General features: G+C 37.9%; 1 pseudogene; it reads right to left on the reverse strand.

The window, feature by feature from the left end:
- Positions 1-13,763: 13,763 nt before the first annotated feature.
- On the reverse strand, positions 13,764-16,970 carry LOC101016343 (annotated as a pseudogene).
- Between the last annotated feature and the right edge of the window lie 3,028 nt (positions 16,971-19,998).

Genomic DNA, 19,998 nt, shown 5'->3' on the forward strand with positions numbered 1-19,998 from the left:
CTTGAGGCCAGGAGTTTGAGACCAGCCTGGGCAACATAGCAAGAACCTATCTATACAAAAACAAAAACAAAACCATAAACCCCAAACCAAAAATTAGCCAGGTGTGGTCATCAATGCCAGTAGTCCTAGCTATCAGGAGGCTGAGATGGGAGAATCACTTGAGCCCAAGAGTTGGAGGCTGCAGTGAGCTTTGATCATGCCACTGCACTCCAGCCTAGGTGACAGACCCTGACTCAAAACAAAACAAACAAACAAAACAAAACAAACAAAAGAAAGCAAGGTAATCCTAAGTCAACAACCTAGCTTTACCATTTAAGGAACTAGGAAAAGAAAAACCAATTAAACCCAAAGTCAGTTGAAGGAAGGAAATAATAAAGATTAGAGCAGAGAAAAATGAAACAGAGAATAGAAAAATAATAGAAAAAGTAATAAAGTCAGGCTGGACATGGTGGCTCATGTCTGTAATTCCAGCACATTGGGAGGCCGAGGCAGGTGGATCATTTGGACCCAGGAGTTCAAGACCAGCCTGGTCAACATGGTGAAACCCCGTCTCTACAAAAAATACAAAAATTAGTCAGGCATGGTGTTGTGTGCCTTTAGTCCCAGCTACTCAGGGGGCTGAGGTGGGAGGATGGCTTGAGCCTGGGATGTGGAGGTTGCAGTGAGTCAAGATCATGCCACTGCACTCCAGCTTGGTTGACAGAGACAGACTCTGTATCAAAAAACATATATACATACACACACACACACACACACACACACACATATAATGAAATTAAAATCTGTTTCTTTGGAAAGATCAACAAAATTGATGAAACTTTACCTAGATGGACTAAGAAAAAAAGGAGTCAGATTACTAAAATCAGAAATGAAAGTGGGACATTACTACTGTTTCTACAGAAATAAAAATGATTATAAGAGAGTACTATGAACAATTGTATGCTAACAGATTTGATAACCTAGATGAAATGGACAAATTCCTAGAAACACCAAAACCTACCAAGACTAAACCACAAAAATACAGAAAACCTGAATAGACCTGAAACTAATAGATTGGTATGTAATAATCAGCCCCCCAACCAAGAAAAGGCCTGGACCTATGGCTTCCCCTGCAAATTTTACCAAAAATTTAAAGAAAAACTAATATCAGTCCTTCTCAAACCCTTTCAGAAAATTGAAGAGAAAGGAACACTTCCTTACTTATTCAGTGAGGTCAGAATTACCCTGATACAAAAGTCAAAGACTCCACAGGAAAAGAAACTGTAGACCAATGTTCCTTATGAACATTGATGCAAAAAACCTCAACAAAATACTAGCAAACTAAACCCAGCAGCATAATAAGTGGATTATACCATGACCAAGGGGGATACATTCTTGATATGCAAGGATGCCTTAACAGATGAAAATTCACCACTGTAATACATAACATTAACAGAATGAAGGAAAAGAAACACATGATCATTTCAATTATTACAGAAAAGGCATATGACAAAATTCAACACACTTTCATGATAAAAACACTCAACATGCTAGGAATAGAGAGAAACTACCTTAACATAATAGAAGCCATATGAAAACTCATACAGAACATCATAATCAATGGTAAAAGACTGAAAGTGTTTCCTCTAAGATCAAAAAGAAGGTATGGACGCCCACTTTTACTACTTCTATTCAACATAGTGCTGGAAGTTTTAGCAAGAGCAATTAGGTAAGACAAAGGCATCTAACGAAAGGCATCCTAATTAGAAAGGAATAATTAAAATTGTTTATGCTCACAAATGATGTTTATCTTCTATTATATTTCTGCCCACAGATAATATGAAAAACTTAAAGATTCTACAAGGAAACTATTAGAACAAATAAATAAATTAAGCAAAATAGTAGGATACAAAATTAATAAAAACCAGCTGCACTTCTACACATTAATAATAAACTGTCTGGGCTGGGCACTGTGGATCACACCTGTAATCTCAGCACTTTGGGAGGCTGAGGTAGGTGGATCACTTAATCTCAGGAGTTCAAGACCAGCCTCGGCAACATGGTGAAACCCTGTCTGTACAAAAAACTGCTAAAGTTAGCAGGGTGTTGTGGTGTGTGCCTGTAATCCCAACTACCCGGGAGGATGAGGTGGGAAGATTGGTTGGGCTGCAGTAAGCCGTGATCATGTCATTGCACTCCAGCCTGGAAAACAGAGTGGGACTCTGTCTCAAAGAACCCCAAAAACCAGTCTGAAAAGGAGATTAAGTAAGTAATTCCGTTTAAAATAGTATCAACAAGAATAGATTATTTAGGAATTAACCAAGAAGGTAAAAGACATGTGAAAAAAAAATGAAAACTAGAAAATATTTCTGAGAGAAATTAGAGAAGATGTAAACAAATGGAAAGACACCATGCTCATGGGTTGGCAGGCTTAATATCATTAAGATGTCAATACTGGCCCAAGTGTTCTATGTATTTAATGCAATCCCTGACAAAACTCCAATGAGTTTTTTTTGCAGAAATAGAAAAACCCATTCTAAAATTAATATGGCATGGTGGCTCATACCTGTAATCTCTACACTTTGGGAGGCTGAGACAGAAGGATCACTTCAGCTCACGAGGTTGAGGCTGCCGTGAGCCAAGATCGCATCACTGCACTGCAGCCTCTGCAACAGAGTCAGAGTTTGTCTAAAAAAAAAAAAAAAAAAAAAAATTAAAATAAAATGAACATGGAATATCAAGGGACCAAAATAGCCAAAACAACCCTGTAAAAGAGCAAAACTGGAGGATTCACACTTCCTGATTTTCAAAATTTGCCAGAAAGCTACACTAATCAAAACAGTGTAGTGGTGGCATACAGACATACATACAGACCAATGGGACAGACTAGGGAGTTCAGGAATATATCTTCACTTAAACGGTCAAATGATTTTCAACACTGGTGCTAAGACTCTTCAGTTGAGGCAAAGACAGTCTTTTCAACAAGTGGTATTGGGAAAACTGGATGTCCACATCCAAAAGAATAAAGCTGGATCCTTAGCTAACACCATATACAAAATTAACTCCAAATTGGGTCTGCTACCTAAATACAAGAGCTAAAATTATGAAACTCTTAAGAGGAAAACATATGGGAAACACTTCACAAAATTGGATTTGGCAATGATTGCTTGGATATGACAACAAAAGCATAAGGAAACGAGAAAAAACAGACAAATTGGACTTCATGAAAAAGACAACACACAGAATGGGAGAAAATATTTGCTAATCATGTATCTGATATGGGATTAATGGCCAGAATATATAGGCAACTCTTAAGACTCAAGAATAAATGCCAAACAACCTGATTCAAAAATGGGCAAAGGACTTGAATAGACATTTCTCCAAAGAAGATATACAAATGGCCAATAAGCACATGAAAAGATGCTCAACATCACTAATCATTGGGGAAATGCAAGCAAATTAAAACTATGAGATACCACCTCATACTTACTAGAATGGCTACTACCAAAATAGTAGTACAAACAGAAAATAAGTGTTGAAAAGGACATGGAGAAATTGGAGCCCTTGTGGATGGTTGGTGGGAATGTAAAATGATACAACTGCTATAGAAAACAGCATAGTGGTTTCCCAGAGTTAAAAATAGTTTTATCTGAAAGTCTTAATAAAGAAAAAAAGAGAAAGAAAAGTTAAAAGTAGAATTACCATAAGATCCTGAAATTCCACTTCTGGGTGTTACAAGAACTGAAAGTGGGATCTCAAAGACACATTTGTGCACCATATTCACAGCAGCACCATTCACAATAGCTAAACCACAGAGGCAACTCAAGTGTCCATTGATACATGCATGGATAAGCAAAATGTGGTATATCCACACAATGGAATATTATTTTCGTATAAAAAGGAAGGAAATTCTGACATACACTATGACATGGATGAACCTTAAAGACTTTATACTGAGTAAAATAATCCAGACAAAAAAGGACAAATATTGTATGATTCCATTTATATGAGGTACTTGTAGTAGTCAAAATATTAGAGACAGAAGGTGGTTCAGCGCTTCGGAGAGAACGGAATGGGGAGTTATTGTTTAATGGGTATAAGGTTTTAATTTTAAAAGATGAAAATAGTTCTGGAGATGGAGGGTGCTGGTGATTACATAAGAGTATGAATGTACTTAATACCACTGAACTGTACACTTAAAAATAGTTAAGATAGTAAGTTGACTTGCTATCTCCTCCTCGTACTCCAGGTTTCAGTTTAAATGTTACTTTTTCTGGACATTTTTTCTTGGCTTCCAACCTGGGTCTCAACACAGGTAATATAACCTCAAATACATGCTGTATTACACACCCCAGATCATCCTGCACTTCTTCCTTGATGAAGCTGTTCCCTATGGTGACAAAGACTCAGCCCTTGTTGGTCCTTCCTGTATCCCTGGTGCCTACATCAGCACATGACAGACAGTGAGTGTTTAATAAATACTTATTGAATGAGTACAGTGTCTATTTTTTTTTCTTCACATTGAGTCCCTTTTCATGCAGTGGTTGGGAGAATGAAGGTGTGTCCAGAATTGGTGGGTTCTTGGTCTCACTGACTTCAAGAATGAAGCCGTGGACCCTCACGGTGAGTGTTACCATTCTTAGAGATGGTGTGTCCGGAGTTTGTTCCTTCAGATGTTCAGATGTGTCTGGAGTTTCTTCTTTCTGGTGGGTTCGTGGTCTTGGTGACTTCTCAAGTGAAGCTGCAGACTTTCGCGGTGTTACAGCTCTTAAAGGCGGTGTGTCTGAAGTTGTTCGTTCCTTCTGGTGGGTTCGTGGTCTTGCTGGCTTTAGGAGTGAAGCTGCAGACCTTCGCTGTGTTACAGTTCATAAAGGTGGCGCGTCCGGAGTTGTTCGTCCCTCCCGGTGGGCTTGTGGTCTCGCTGGCTTCAGGAGTGAAGCTGCAGACCTTTATGGTGAGTGTTACAGCTCATAGAGGTGGCGCCCACCCAAAGGGTGAGCAGCAGCAAGATTTATTGCAAAAAGCGAAAGAACAGGCTTCCACAGCCCAGGCCGGGAAAGCGCCAAGAGCCAGCGAGGGCTGCTGGCATGTTGTCACCTCTCAAAGGGGAGCTGTAGTTTCCTAGTGAGCTCTGAGTCCAGCCACCTTGACTCTTCTGAGGCTCCTCAGGTCTTCCTACTAATAGGTGGCCCAGTTAGTAGGCTGCTTGGTCTGGCTTTGACCCTACAGATCCAGATTTGGAGTGTGCATATCACTTTGACCTTTGCTCTGGGACTCTGAATCGTTATGTTAGGAGAGTTTTTTTGGCTCGTTGTAATTTTTCCCCCTCTCGTATTTGACCACTTTGGTTGTGATTTGCTCTGGGACTCTGAATCGTTATGTTAGGAGAGTTTTTTTGGCCCCTTTGTAATTTTTCCCCCTCTCGTATTTGACCACTTTGGTTGTGAGGTAGCATGAATGCGATTAGCACTCAGAGAAGCTGCCACTTGCCACTTAGGGCATCACACAATTTTTGTTTTCCTTCTAACTTAACATTGGTACCTGTTGAATAAACAGTGTCGTTCAATAAAACTGCAGATATTCTACTTGGTAATTTCTGTGGAACCAAATTCAGCTCTTGGGGACCGTAATGCTTGCATTGCAAAAGTTAGAAGTAGAAATCAGCAGGGAAGAGAAAGAAGAAAGAGAATGATGAAAGAAAAATGCAGGCTTATTAGCAGAATGCTTGACTCTTGCTTCTCGAATATTTTAAATTGAAAAAAAAGTTAAAAAATTCACATGCAACATTATCATTAACATAAATTAACATTTATTAATTATACACTTAGGGCATTGCTCTGAAGTGAGTTTAATGAACAAATAACTAGGTTTGGTAATATCTTGGCTGAATATCACTATCCTCTTGAGAAGGTGAATAGTTGAAATAGCATGGTCTGATTGCTGCAGACTAACATTATTCTGTTTCATTCTTCACCCTGCTCTTCCTTCTCCCAAGGGCATAAATGAACAAAACAATGGTTTCTTAATTGTTTAGCACTCAATTTTCTGCCTAGCAAAAACTGTGTGGTTATGCCAGTTCTCACAGTTTTAGTTAAAATAGAAGATTATTGCAATTAGAATTCAGTGCATATTAACCTTTAATTCATTTCTACCAGTTTAAACAAACTCTATTGTAGAAAATTTCAAACATTTACAAAGCAAACCAAGTATAATAAATATCCTTGCACCCATGACTCAGGTTTGACAATTATCAACATTCTGCCATTTTGTTTAATCTATACTTTCAGCCACTACCCACATCACACTTATTTTTAAAAGGTAACTTTCACCTCTAGTGAGATACCTAAATAATAACTATATAATTTGGACAATATGTACATTTGTGTAACCCACATCATAAAATTTAGAACACCCCCATCACCTCAGAAAGTTCCTTCCTCTTTTTTCTCAGTTTCCTTCTTTCCCACCATCCAGCTAATCACTTTTCTAAACTTTTTCACCACGGATTGGTTTTGCCTGTTCTAGAATTTCATACACATGGAATCATTAAATATATTTTCTTTTGTATCAGGTTTCTTTTGCCCAGCATGTCTGTGAGTTTCATTGATGTTATTGCATTTATTAGTAATTCATTCTCTTTTTCTTGCAGAGACATGTCCCATGGTATGAATATATAACAATTTGCTTATTCATCCTTCTGTTTATAGATAATGGATTGTTTTTAGTTTTAGGTGTTGTAAATAAGGCAGTTAAGAACATTCTTGTACAAGTCTTTTTGTGGGTATGTTTTCCTTTCCACAAATAGTAACATACCTAGGATAGAATAGCAGAGTCAAAGGATATATGTGTATTTAACTTTAAATGAAACAGAAACCTTTTCCTAAAGTGGTTGTGTTATTTCAGATTCCTACCAGTAGTGTATATGAGTTCTATTTGCTTCACATTCTAACAAATATTGTCAGTTGTCTTTTTAATTTTAGTCATTCTAGTAGGTGTGTAGTGGTTTCTTATCATAGTTTCAATTTCTACTTCTTTGATGACTAATGATATTAAACAATTTTCTTGTGTTTATCAGACAATTTTAAATTTTAAAATAAATTTCCTTTGTAAAAGTGTCTGTTCAAATATTTTGCCCATTTTTTCTTGGATTGTTTTTCTTTTTACTGTTGAGTTACAAAAAACCTTTCTATTTTCACGTAAAAGTTTTTTTTGTATTAGATAAATGTTTCATGAATATTTTCTTCCAATCTGTGGCTTGCCTATTCATATTCTTAACATTTTCAGTGAGCAGAGGTCTTTAATTTTTAAGTCTAATTTACCAATTAAAACCATTTTATCGTTATTGATTTCTGTGTCCTAACACATTTTTGTCTACTCCTAGTTGTGAAAATAGTCTTTTACATTTTATTCTAAGAGCTTTATAGTTTTAGCTTTTATATTTAAGTTTGTAATATATATATGAAATTCATTTTTGTGTACGGTGTGAAGAGTTCAGGTTTACTCTTTTTCTTATAGCTGTCCAGATGTTCTAGAACCATTTGTTGAAAATACTTTCCTCATTGAATTGCTTTGGTGTCTGTTGCAAATCAATGGACTATGTATGTGTGGGTCTATATCCAGATTTTATATTTGGTTCTACTGATCTATTTATTTATGCTTAAGCCAGTAATACATTGTCTTGATTACTTTATAGTAAGTCTTAAGGTCAGAATTGTAAGTCCTTCAGCTTTATTTTTCTTTTACAAGGTTGTTTTGACCAGTCTACGTCTTCTTTATTTCTATACACATTTTAGAATCAACTTGTGAATTTCTATGAAAAAGCCTGCTGGGATTTATGACTGGGATTGCACTGAAGCTATAGATCAATTAGGGGAAAATTCTTACCTTAACAACATCAAGTCTTCCAAATTATGAACATTCAAATTAATGAACAGAGAATATGTCTCCATTTATTTAAATCTTCCTTATTTTTTTTTAGCAATTAAAAATTTTATTTTTCTTGTTTATTTATTTAAGACAGAGTCTTGCTCTGTTGCCCAGTTTGGAGTGTGGTGGTACAATCATAGCTTACTGTAACCGTGAACTCTGAGGCAAGAGGGCTCAAGTGATCCTCTTGCCTCAGCCTCCTGAGTGGGTGGGATACAGCTGTATGCCACCACATCTGGCTAGTTAAAAATTTTGTTTTGAGAACTGTTTGGAGGGTCTATCTAGCAAGGGGGTGCAGCTACTCCTATACCCTTGACCAAAGACCAGTCCTCCTCTATCCGGGATGGTCGTCCTCTTTGACTGAGTGCACAGCTTTGGGAGGGACATACATGGAGCAGTGAGGGAGGAAGGGGACACCCGCCTAGCCAGTCAGATCAGCTGAACCAAGCCTGGTGATCAATGGGGTGACAGATGCCATAGCCAGATCAAGTCGGCTTCACCCCTTGGATGTAAGGTTGATTCAACATATGCAAATCAATAAATGTAATCAGATAAACAGAACATAAACAGAACCCATCACATAAACAGAACCAATGACAAAAACCACATGATTGTCTCAATAGATACAGAAAAGGCTTGCCTTTGAAAACATTCAGCACCCCTTCATGCTAAAAACTCTCAATAAAATAGGTATTGATGGAATGTATCTCAAAATAATAAGAGCTATTTATGACAAACCCACAACCAATATCACATTGAATGGGCAAAAGCTGGAAGCATTCCCTTTGAAAACCAGCACAAGACAAGGATGCTCTCTCTCACCACTCCTATTCAGCATAGAATTGGAAGTTCTAGCCAGAACAATCAGGCAAGAGAAAGAAATAAAGGGTATTCAAATAGGAAAAGATGAAGTCAAATTGTCTCTGTTTGCAGATGACATGATTGCATATTTAGAAAACTCCATCGTCTCAGCCCCAAATCTCCTTAAGCTGATAAGCAACTTCAGCAAAGTCTCAGGATACAAAATCAATGTGCAAAAATCACAAGCATTCCTATAAATGAATAATATACAAACAGAGAGCCAAATCATGAGTGAACTCCCATTCACAATTGCTACAAAGAGAATAAAATACCTAGGAATACAACTTACAAGGGATGTGAAAGAACTTTTCAAGGAGAACTACAAACCATTGCTCCAGGAAATAAGAGTGGACACAAACAAATGGAAAAACATTCCATGCTCATGGATAGGAAGAATCAATATTGTGGAAATGGCCATACTGCCCAAAGTAATTTATAGATTCAATGCTATCTCCATCAAGCTACCATTGACTTTCTTCACAGAATTGGAAAAAACTACTTTAAATTTCATATGGAATCAAAAAAGAGCCCGTATAGCCAAGACAATCCTAAGCAAAAAGAACAAAGCTGGAGGCATCATGCTACATGAATTCAAACTATACTACAAGGCTACAGTAACCAACACAGCATGATACTGGTACCAAAATGGATATATAGACCAATTAAACAGAACAGAGACCTCAGAAATAACACCACACATCAACAACCATCTGATCTTTGACAAACCTGACAAAAACAAGCAATGGGGAAAGATTCCCTATTTAATAAATGGTGTTGGGAAAACTGGCTAGCCATATGCATAAAACTGAAACTGTACCTCTTCCTTACACCTTATACAAAAATTAACTCAAGATGGATTAAAGACTTAATTATAAGACCTAAAACCATAAAAACCCTAGAAGAAAACCTACACAATACCATTCAAGACATAGACATGGGCAAAGACTTCATGACTAAAACACCAAAAGCAATAGCAACAAAAGTCAAAATTGACAAATGGGATCTAATTAAACTAAAGAGCTTCTGCACAGCAAAAGAAGCTATCATCAGAGTGAACAGTCAACCTACAAAATGGGAGAAAATTTTTCAATCTATCCATATGACAAAGGGTTAATATCCAGAATCTACAAGGAACTTGTTTAAATTTACAAGAAAAAAACAACCCCATCAAAAAGTTGGAGAAAGATATGAACAGACACTTCTCAAAAGAAGATATTTATGTGGCTAACAAACATATGAAGAAAAGCTCATCATCCCTGGTCATTAGAGAAATGCAAATCAAAACCACAATCAGATATTATCTCATGCCAGTTAGAATTGTGATCATTAAAAAGTCAGGAAACAACAGATGCTGGCAAGGATGCAGAGAAATAGGAACATTTTTACACTGTTGGGAGTGTAAATTAGTTCAACCATTGTGGAAGACAGTGTGGCAATTCCTCAAGGATCTAGAAACAGAAATACCATTTGACCTAGCAATCCCATTACTGGGTATATACCCAAAGGATTATAAGTCATTCTACTATGAAGACACATGCACACTTAAGTTTATCGCAGTACTATTCACAATAGCAAAGACTTGGAACCAATCCAAATGCCCATCAATGATAGGCTGGATAAAGAAAATGTGGCACATATACACCATGGAATACTGTGCAGCCATAAAAAAGGATGAATTCATGTCCTTTGCAGGGACATGGATGAAGCTGTAAACCATCATTCTCAGCAGACTAACACAGGAACAGAAAACGAAACACTGTATGTTCTCACTCATAAGTGTGATTTAAACAATGAGAACACATGGACACAGGTAGGGGAACATCACACACTGGGGCCTGTTGGGGGGTAGGGGGCTAGGGGAGGGATAGCATTAGGAGAAATACCTAATGTATATGATGGGTTGATGGGTGCAGCAAACCACCATGGCACGTGTATGCCTAGGTAACAAACCTACATGTTCTGCACATGTATCTCAGTCCTTAAATTTTTTATATATCCCATAAAAATTAGCTGGGTGTGGTGGCACATGCCTGTAGTCCCAGTTGCTTGGGGGGCTGAGGCAGGAGAATCACTTGAACCCAGGAGACGGAAGTTGCAGTAAGAAGAGATCACATCACTGCACTCCAGCCTGGGTGACAAAGTGAGACTGTGTCAAAAAAAAAAAAAAGGCATTGGCTTTGAGGTGAAATATGAGTGCTTAAGGCAGAATATTTCAATACTAATTTTTATTACTGATTCTGGAAAGATTTTGAAGACAATGTTATATGCACTGTTTTCTACAACGTGTTCCTATAAACCATTTTAGAAGGCATTGGAAGATTATGGTGGTTGTTTCCATATTAAAATGTTAATGTTTGAGTCAAGTTGGTGGTTTTTGAACCTGAAAGATCAAATAGTTCAATTTAATTGTATTAACCAAATTGATTTCAAACCAGCGGAATTATTTGCAGTGCTTAAAAAGTCATTATTTTCCATTCAAGCGAGATATATGCGTCACCTTGGGATTTGCAGCTGGAGTTTTCCTTTATGATAACATACTGGGAACCAAGTCATTTGTCCTAATGACACTCTCAGCAAAGGTTCACCAAACCTGCCTTGATTAATTTTTCAAAAGCACTTAAAAAGATTTACCAATTACACTTTTGGGGGTTGACTTGATCAGCTCCACATGGCTGCACAATCTGCATCTTGCTACTTTAAGCTCCAACAGACTAAAATGGTTAAAATAGGTCTGATGGAAATAAACTATGAACTTAATTCTAATGTGGTCTCAACTTGTATGCTTTAAATATTTGGGATGCTGCATATAAAATGATCTAATGCAAATTCTCAAATTCTGAAAAAGTAGTGAGGGAGCAAATATTCCGTTTTGCCAGTGAGAGATACTGTAACAGAAAACGATAAAGGAACTGAAGATGGCACACTGAACACCACCGCAGGACTATTAAGATTCATTTTCTTTCATCTCTGCTCCCGTCCTTCATTTCTATGGCAGTTATCATTACATTCTGGCAGTAATGTGGTGGTAAGTAATCTGCATTTTCAATTCACACAGACATGTAGTTCCATATTGAAACAAATTGTTTTTTCTTTTTTGGTCTCTCCTAAAATCTTTCTTCTCAAAGTATGGTCCTTGGTTTAGCAGCAATGGCATCAACTAGATGCTAATTAGAAATGCCCAGATTCTGCTAGATAAATTTGTTTCATTCATGTGTATATTAAAATCAAGAGGCACTCTCTGGCCAGGCACAGTAGCTCACACATGTAATACCAGCAACTCTGGAGGCTGAGGCAGAAGGATCTCTTGAGGCCAGGAGTTTGAGACCAGCCTGGACAACATAGTGAGACTCTGTTTCTAAAATAAAATAAATAAATAAATAAAATTAGCCAGGCATGGTGGTGTACCTAGTCCCAGCTACTTAGGAAGCTGATGTGGGAGGATCGCTTGAGACCAAGAGTTCGGGGCTGCAGTGAACTGTGGTTGTGCCACTGTACTCCAGTCTGGGTGACAGAGTGAGAATCTGTCTCAAAAACAAACACACAAAAACCCAAAAAACTTCCACAAGTTCAGCCGTGCAAGCTTGAGAATCATTGCTTTAGGATAATGTTGCATCTGGGTGCCTTTACTTTCAAACTTACCATTCTTAAAACAAAACAAAACTTTTTATATGCTTTTTATATAGTGTGTTTGTTGCTCCATAAAGGAAGTTGAGGAATTCAGGATTGTTCTTACTTAATCCATCTGTTAACTAAATAACTCTTCCTTTAAGAACAAATGCTTTTAATCTTATGACTAACGAACTCTGCTAATTCAGTTTTGTGTATTAAGCATTGATATGTGAAAACCTACTCAGTACTCAGTGTTTCACAAAATGTGAGGAAAGAAATAGAAAATAAAGAAAGATATGTTTGGTTTTAGTCATTATTATGGTAGGATAAACTGATTATCATAAAAGGAAAGAATTTCAATGATGAAATTCAGCGCACACATGAGAATACATAAAGTCACTAGGTAAGATACAGGAAATCCAGTTAAATTTGAATTTCAGATCAACCGTAAATACTTTTTTTAACCTAATGATTTAGCATTTTTTAGTATAAGTATTTAGTAGAAATAGGTTCCATGCAAGTACCTGGGACATAGTTTTATTTGCTAAATCTGGCAACTCTAAGAAATAAGCCATGCAAAATGAGGGGTAAATTATATTTTATAATCAATAAAAATTGGAACCTATATGATATGCTATCAGGCTAGCTACATAAATTCCTTTTTATAGAATATTTTACAATTAAAGAGCAATAATGTATGCTGTGTTCCATGATTGCAGCTCAATATGAAATCTCTAAGTAATTTTGATCAAGAAATTTCTTTGCATTGATGTCAAAACACAAGCAATAATAATTTAAAATAATGCCATGCATCCTGATTACCATTCTACTAATTTTATTAATTAATGTATAAAATGTTGAACCAAAACAATACACTGTAATGTTCTTAAAAGAGAGAAAAGAAAAAAAAAAGAGAAAAAGAAAAACCATACTGAAATTCTGAGCTGTTAGAAAACTCAACCAGCAGCAGAGGGCACTAATGTATCACTGATGAATTGTGCATCACAAGAGGCTTAAACATTTTTTTTTTTTTTTGCTTCGCACTAATAAACTTTTATTTCACTCAAATTAGAGCAATAATCTTCCATACATAAGTATTTTTCCTGCCTGATAATTCAAATAAAAAATCCAAAATGATTAATAAAGAAAAATATAAGAATTAACAGACCCTTTAAATTTGTTTTAAATATTTTTAAGGTTTAAAAAGGGTTTAAAGTTTGTAATTCCTAGTAGGAAAACATTATCTGAATGAATACCCTAATGGCAAACCACTGTAAAATGCTTCACCTGCATTCGGGGGAGAGGGGTAGGAATTATCTTCAAAGCACTCCAGCTGTCTTGATGAGAAGGTCAGAGGTACACTGGTTTGTATTACTGTAACATTCATAAGGTGATCTAGGTTGCCTTTCCTTAAGCAACGGCTTTATTTATCGGAAGGGCATTACGCTTGACCTCCAAATATGGCTGACAATTTACTGATAAGATTCATAACCTTTGGGTTGCTGCGGTATTTTGACATATTCGCTGGGTTCTGAGCCACAGCCTGGGAGACCACCATAACTTCTGGATCCTGTATGGCTGCAGGAACCTCTGGCTCACTTAGAATTTTATTGGGTCGAGGCCTTCTGGCCACCCCAGGTATGCCCCATCCATTCCAGGCATTCCTCTGGGAAAATTACCAGGCATTTCCCTAGGAAAGCCACTTGGAAAAGAGCCAGACTGAGCTCCTGACTATTGTCTGACTTGTCTGGCTTCTTCCTCCCTCTGGGCTCTCTCATGCTCTTCCGAGCCTTCTTAACTCTTTCTATTCTTTCTTTGGTCTCTTGCTCTTCACATTTTCGTTCATACTTTCTCTGATGTTCTGCAATTTCCTGTGTCCTAGGTTGAATCAGGATTTATTTCAATGGCTCTGTCACAGTCTCAGATGGCAGCATTTGGCTTCTGTAATTTGACGAAGACAGTGGCCCTCTTGGCATACAAAATGGCCAAGTGAGGATTCAGCTTGATGGAATCTGTGAATAAGTCAATGGCTTTCTGCAGTTCACCGTTATTTAGGGCTTCAATAGCAGCCACTTTCTTATCATTTGCCTGATCCATCATCTCCTCTGTTATCTCTGCATTTCATCTCCCATTTCTGGAGGGGCATCAGTGTCTGGTTCAATCACACTTTTATTATCAATTCCTAGATAACTTTCCTCACTTGATGGTTCATCTGCCTTTAAGTTTTCCTTCACCTTCTTACTACCAGATTTTTCTTCCTTGGTATTTTCTTCTGATTTTGCTTTCCGAGTAGCAGGTGATACTTTACCCCCCATGCTCTCTACCCTCTCCCTCAGGAAACACATTTCCTTGGTGTGCAGAACGCTTGGATCTTGTTTACACATTTTCACAAAGGCCCAAAGCACATTCACTTTGTGGGGGTCTATGGTCGGAAGGCAGTGGGCGAAGCTAGGGGGCTGTGGCTGGTTCTAGGCCCAGGTGCTGGCTCCGCATGACCTCCTAGAAGCAGGCAGCTGCTGGGAGACGGAACACACTAGAACCTTCCCGGCCACTGGCTCCTCCCACCCAAAGGTCTCATGACCCCAGGTCCTCTGCCTGCTCATTCTTATTCCCTCTGCACTGCTCCTGCTCTCTCCCTAGAACCTTCTAGAAGCATGGCTGTTTGTGCTATTGCCTGCCTTTCTGTGCACACATTCTCATATTCTTAACTAGGAACCGGCTCCCTGGATCGGGCAACCCCTGACATGGGTGCCTTCAAGGAGGCGGAGGATAGCAGCCCCTTAGGGAGCAATGTCCAAGAGCATATTCTGTGGCTGCATGCACTTGAGGCTTAAACATTTTTGTATTGCTTTGTTCAACTTAGATTTTATTTGAATATTTATTTTAATCAACTTTGCCATGCAGTGTTGTTAAAACAGATTAGAAACTAAAAGCAGTTCTAGTGTACTGTTCAGCACTTGTATGACCCTAAATAACATATATACACACACGCATATATACACACACACACACACACATATATATGTGCTTAAGATCCTTCGCTAATAAAGTACTTAACCATTTTGGCAACCGGATGTACTACATTTCTGGTTTATGCTTGAATGCCTGGGTCTTTACAGGTATGTTGACTGTGTGTGAGGAATCATAGGTCTAATTAAGGAAGGCAGCGGTGGATGGAGGTTTATGAAGTTAAGGAACTAAAATCCTAGTTGGGTGGGAGATGGCTTTGGCCGGACTGACTTAACTCCTGAGCCACATAATGGAGTGTCATATGATACAATTCCATCCCCAGGCATACAAACCTATACAGAGGTGTGTATAAGTGCAACAAAATTCAGGACAATTTCAGTTTCCTCACAGTAATGCCTTTATGGACAGAGGAGGAGAGTTCATTTTGGTCCTCTTTGTGCTAGACTTGGCATTGCATATATTTGATTTCATTCCAGTTTCATGACAACCCTGTGAGGTAGGCGTTATTATCATCTGTTTACAGATGAAAAAAATCCCCAGGGCTGAAAGAAAGGGTATATTTCAATGAACGCTATCCTTTTGTATAGTGGGCACTCACTTAATATTCATCTAATGTAGCATTTCTTAAACTTTGGTCTGTAAGACACTAGTACCCTTCAAGGTTTCAAAAGTTTTCCTTATCAAACAATTATGGGAAATGTTGCAAACTTTAGCTGTCTTTTAGAGTTTCACAATGCATAAAAATGTTTTAAAATTTCTTAAGAAATTATGTGATAATGCAACTTATTTAACTTTATGCTTAGGTTTCTCAATCTTACTTAGCTAAAGAATTTTTCTTTTTCTCCCATTTTTAGTAGAACAGCCATCCATGTTGCAAGGCATACATCTTTTGTGAAACATGTTTTGAGAAACATGGGTCTAATTATGTATGGAATATATTTCCTGGTAGGAATTAGAGGAGTTAATTCATTATCATCATAATTCTTAGAAAATATGTATTTGGGTGGTGATTCCTCAAGGATCTAGAAACAGAAATACCATTTTACCCAGCAATCCCATTACTGGGTATATACCCAAAGGATTATAAATCATTCTACTATAAAGACACATGCACGTTTATGTTTATTGCAGCACTGCTCACAATAGCAAAGACTTGGAACCAACCCGAATGCCCATCAATGATAGACTGGATAAAGAAAATGTGGCACATGTACACCATGGAATACTATGCAGCCATAAAAAAGAATGAGTTCATGTCCTTTGCAGGGACATGGATGAAACTGGAAACCATCATTCTCAGCAAACTAACATAAGAATGGAAAACTAAACACTGCATGTTCTCACTCACAAGTGTGATTTGCACAATGAGAACACATGGACACAGGAAGGGGAACATCACACATCCGGGACTGTTTGGGCTTGGGGGCAAGAGGAGGGAGAGCATTAGGACAAGTACCTAATGCATGCTGGGCTTAAAACTTAGATGATGGGTTAATGGGTGCAGCAAACCACTATGGCACATGTATATCTATGTAACAAACCTGCACATTGTGCACATGTATCTGAGAACTTAACGTATAATAAAAAAGAAAATAGGTATTTGGTACCTTCAATTTGTAGGGCATTGGGATAGAATCCAGACATATGACATAAACCCTGTTAGAGAGAGAGAGAGAGGAGTTTACAGTTTATATGAAGAGGCAAAAATGTCTTTGGTTTGAGTGGGAATGTAACTTTAACTCCAGTGCTCTTCTTTCTTTAATTTTTAGAGTAGGATGGTGGTTATGGATAACAGGGTTTCCAATGATTTCTTAATGTGACATTCTGTTTTGTTCCCTTAGTAAACAATTACCACTTTCTTCCATTAATTTAGTATGGCTGAGATGTTTGGAAGGAAGAAAAACTTAAACATTTGAATACAAGTAAATCCCAGATAGAAGTCATTAAGAACAGTACATCTTTGACACACCCTGGAAAATAGGTGTCTTCCTTTTCACACACATTCAAATGCACACACAGGTGTGTGCACACACACATTCAATTTCATCTCATCAGAGCATCACATCTTTATGTCATTTGTTGGATAAACAAAAGCAAATGAAGGTTGTAGATATCTATATCAGGGGATTGGTCAAAGGATTTGAAATTCATAGACTAAAGATTTCAGTTGTTTTTCAGTAATTTTGAAGGCTGGCAAGTTACCACTATGCCAGAGATCTCTAGCCTTTTTTTCTTTAGGGATGTGATGATATTTTGCACTGTTCTGGCACCTTTTTTCTGATAATCAAACCTTATCAAGCAATGTAACATATTACCAACAAGGAAATGAAATTAATTTGTAGTTGTAACATTAACAGGGGAGTTGGAAATGAAATATTCAGCTGTGGTTAGATAGGCAAGTGGAAATGTGAAGATGATGAACAATAAACCAATAACACAACCTTGAAATATTTTTTTCTTGAGGTATTCAGATGCTTATAACAAGAAAAGGTTTTCCTCCCTGCATTACCTTATTTAAGGCAGCCCCAGCACTTCACTGTATGTGTCCCTTTGAAGTAGGACTGCTTAGAAAGGCTCTGGGTGTGCAGCCTTGCTTTTTTGAAAGGATCATGACTTGCACCTCCATCTCATATTCTTGAGGAGGACAGAAAAGAGGGTTTATCTTTGCTTCTACGTATCTTAGCAGCATTCTTATCCTATTAAGCCATAGGCCTTATTTATTCAGGTCACAAATAACTGAGAAGTGTAGAAATAATAGGCTACTGATGGCAAATTATATTTTTCCATATTATGACTGTAAATGTTACCTGAGGCAATTTTTCAGAAGCCACTTTCACTATAGTGGTTTAAACCAAAACTCAGTGAAAGGAAGTCATTTTTTCCACATAATGCGGTAATGATAAAGAATGATTATTTTCTCTTTACATTGATAACACCTAATCCTTAATCCTCCTTATGAGATTTGCTTTAATATCTAAAAATAATGAACATTTCTAAAAAATGTACCTCCAATGGAACTACAAACTCACCAGAAATTGCAGAGGATGTCCATGTGGAGATGTTTCATATGAAACCGCAAGTGGCTCATGACATTACGTATGGATAGTTCCCCCGTGGGAACATGACACACATCTGACAATATCAATGAGATCATTTGTATCTTGGCCTAAAGCAGGCTTTCTGCTTTGGTGTCTCTTCATTTCAAATAATAACACTGGGGGCCTGGAAGAAAGAGGCAGAGTTATCATTTAAACTGTGTTTCCTACATTAAGAGATTGAAAATGCAAAACGAAGGAAGTTGAGCCCCAGAGTTATTGGTTGTTATCTCTTTCAGCACTACTAGTAACAGATCCATTGTAAACTTGTTGGGGCAACATGGGCAACCGGGGACTCTCTAGTCACTTGTTTATAACAGAAATCAATGCTTTTTAAACATCTTTAACTCCAGTTGTGGCATAAAGTCATCAGTAGACTCTGTTAAGCAAAAACCTTTCTTTAATACTTATATTGAATTTCTTCAAAAATATTTATTAAGCACCTATTTTATGCTAGGCACTGTTCTAAGTACTGGGTCACTGGTGAACATGATGGGTGAAGTCCCAGCTCTCTTAGAGTTTACTTTTCCTTGGGAATAAAGGCAATAAACAAGCTAACAAAGAGGCTATGAAGAAAATAAAATAGGTTAATGTAATAGAGAGTGACAGGTGTGGAGTGGAAAAGGCCTCCCTGAGGGGGTATTATTTAAGAAAATGGAGTCAGCTAGAGAGGGGAAGGAAAAGAGCACCCCAGGCATTGGAAACAAGTGCAAAGGCCTGAGGCAGGAGCAAACTTGGCATGTTCAAGGTACTGGAAGGAGCTCTTGTAGCCAGAGCCTGGTGAGCAAAGGAGGGGTAATGGAAGATAAGCACAGAGAGGCAGGCAGGGATTGGGCCATCTGGGATCTTGTAAGATCTCGATGAAGAGTTTAGATTTTATTGTACGTGCAATTCTAGCTGCTGTGAGGAGAATGACTGTGCGGGCAAGAGTGGGTGCAGGAAGAGCACCAGGGCTATTTCAGATAAGCCAGGTAAGTCCAGGGTCTTGGTCTAAGGTGGAAATAGTAGGAATGGTGAGAAGTAGTTGATTCCAAAATATATTTTAGAGAGAGAAACAACACGATATATTGATGGATTAGATGTGGGGACTGAGGGAAAGAGGTCTTTGTCCTGAACAATTTCCTGAGATGGGAAAGAAGAGGTTTAGGGGGTGGAAATTAAGGGTTTGATTTGAATGTGCTTAGTTTCAGATGCCTACTGGACATGAAAACATTGATATCAGATAAGTCAGAGCTGAAGATACACACTTGGGTGTCATTTGTATATAGGTGGCATTGGAAGATCAGGGCCATGACCAGCTGATGTTGGGAGAGAGTATAGATCCAAGAAAAGGTGGTGCAGAACTGCGTCTCCAAGTCACAACATTGTTGAAGTTGGGAAGAGGAGGAGGAGCAGCAAAAAAGATGGAGAAGGACCAGCCAGTGTAACAGGCAGGAAGATGGAGAGGTGTAGCTCTGGAAATCAATAGAAAAAGTGTTTTAGCGAGGAAGTGTATAGTGCTGCAGAGAGGTAAAGTAAGATGAGAACAGAGAGATAGCAATTAGATTTGTCTTTCAAA

This window comes from Papio anubis, chromosome 9 (genome assembly GCF_008728515.1).
Source record: "Papio anubis isolate 15944 chromosome 9, Panubis1.0, whole genome shotgun sequence".
Lineage (NCBI taxonomy): Eukaryota > Metazoa > Chordata > Mammalia > Primates > Cercopithecidae > Papio > Papio anubis.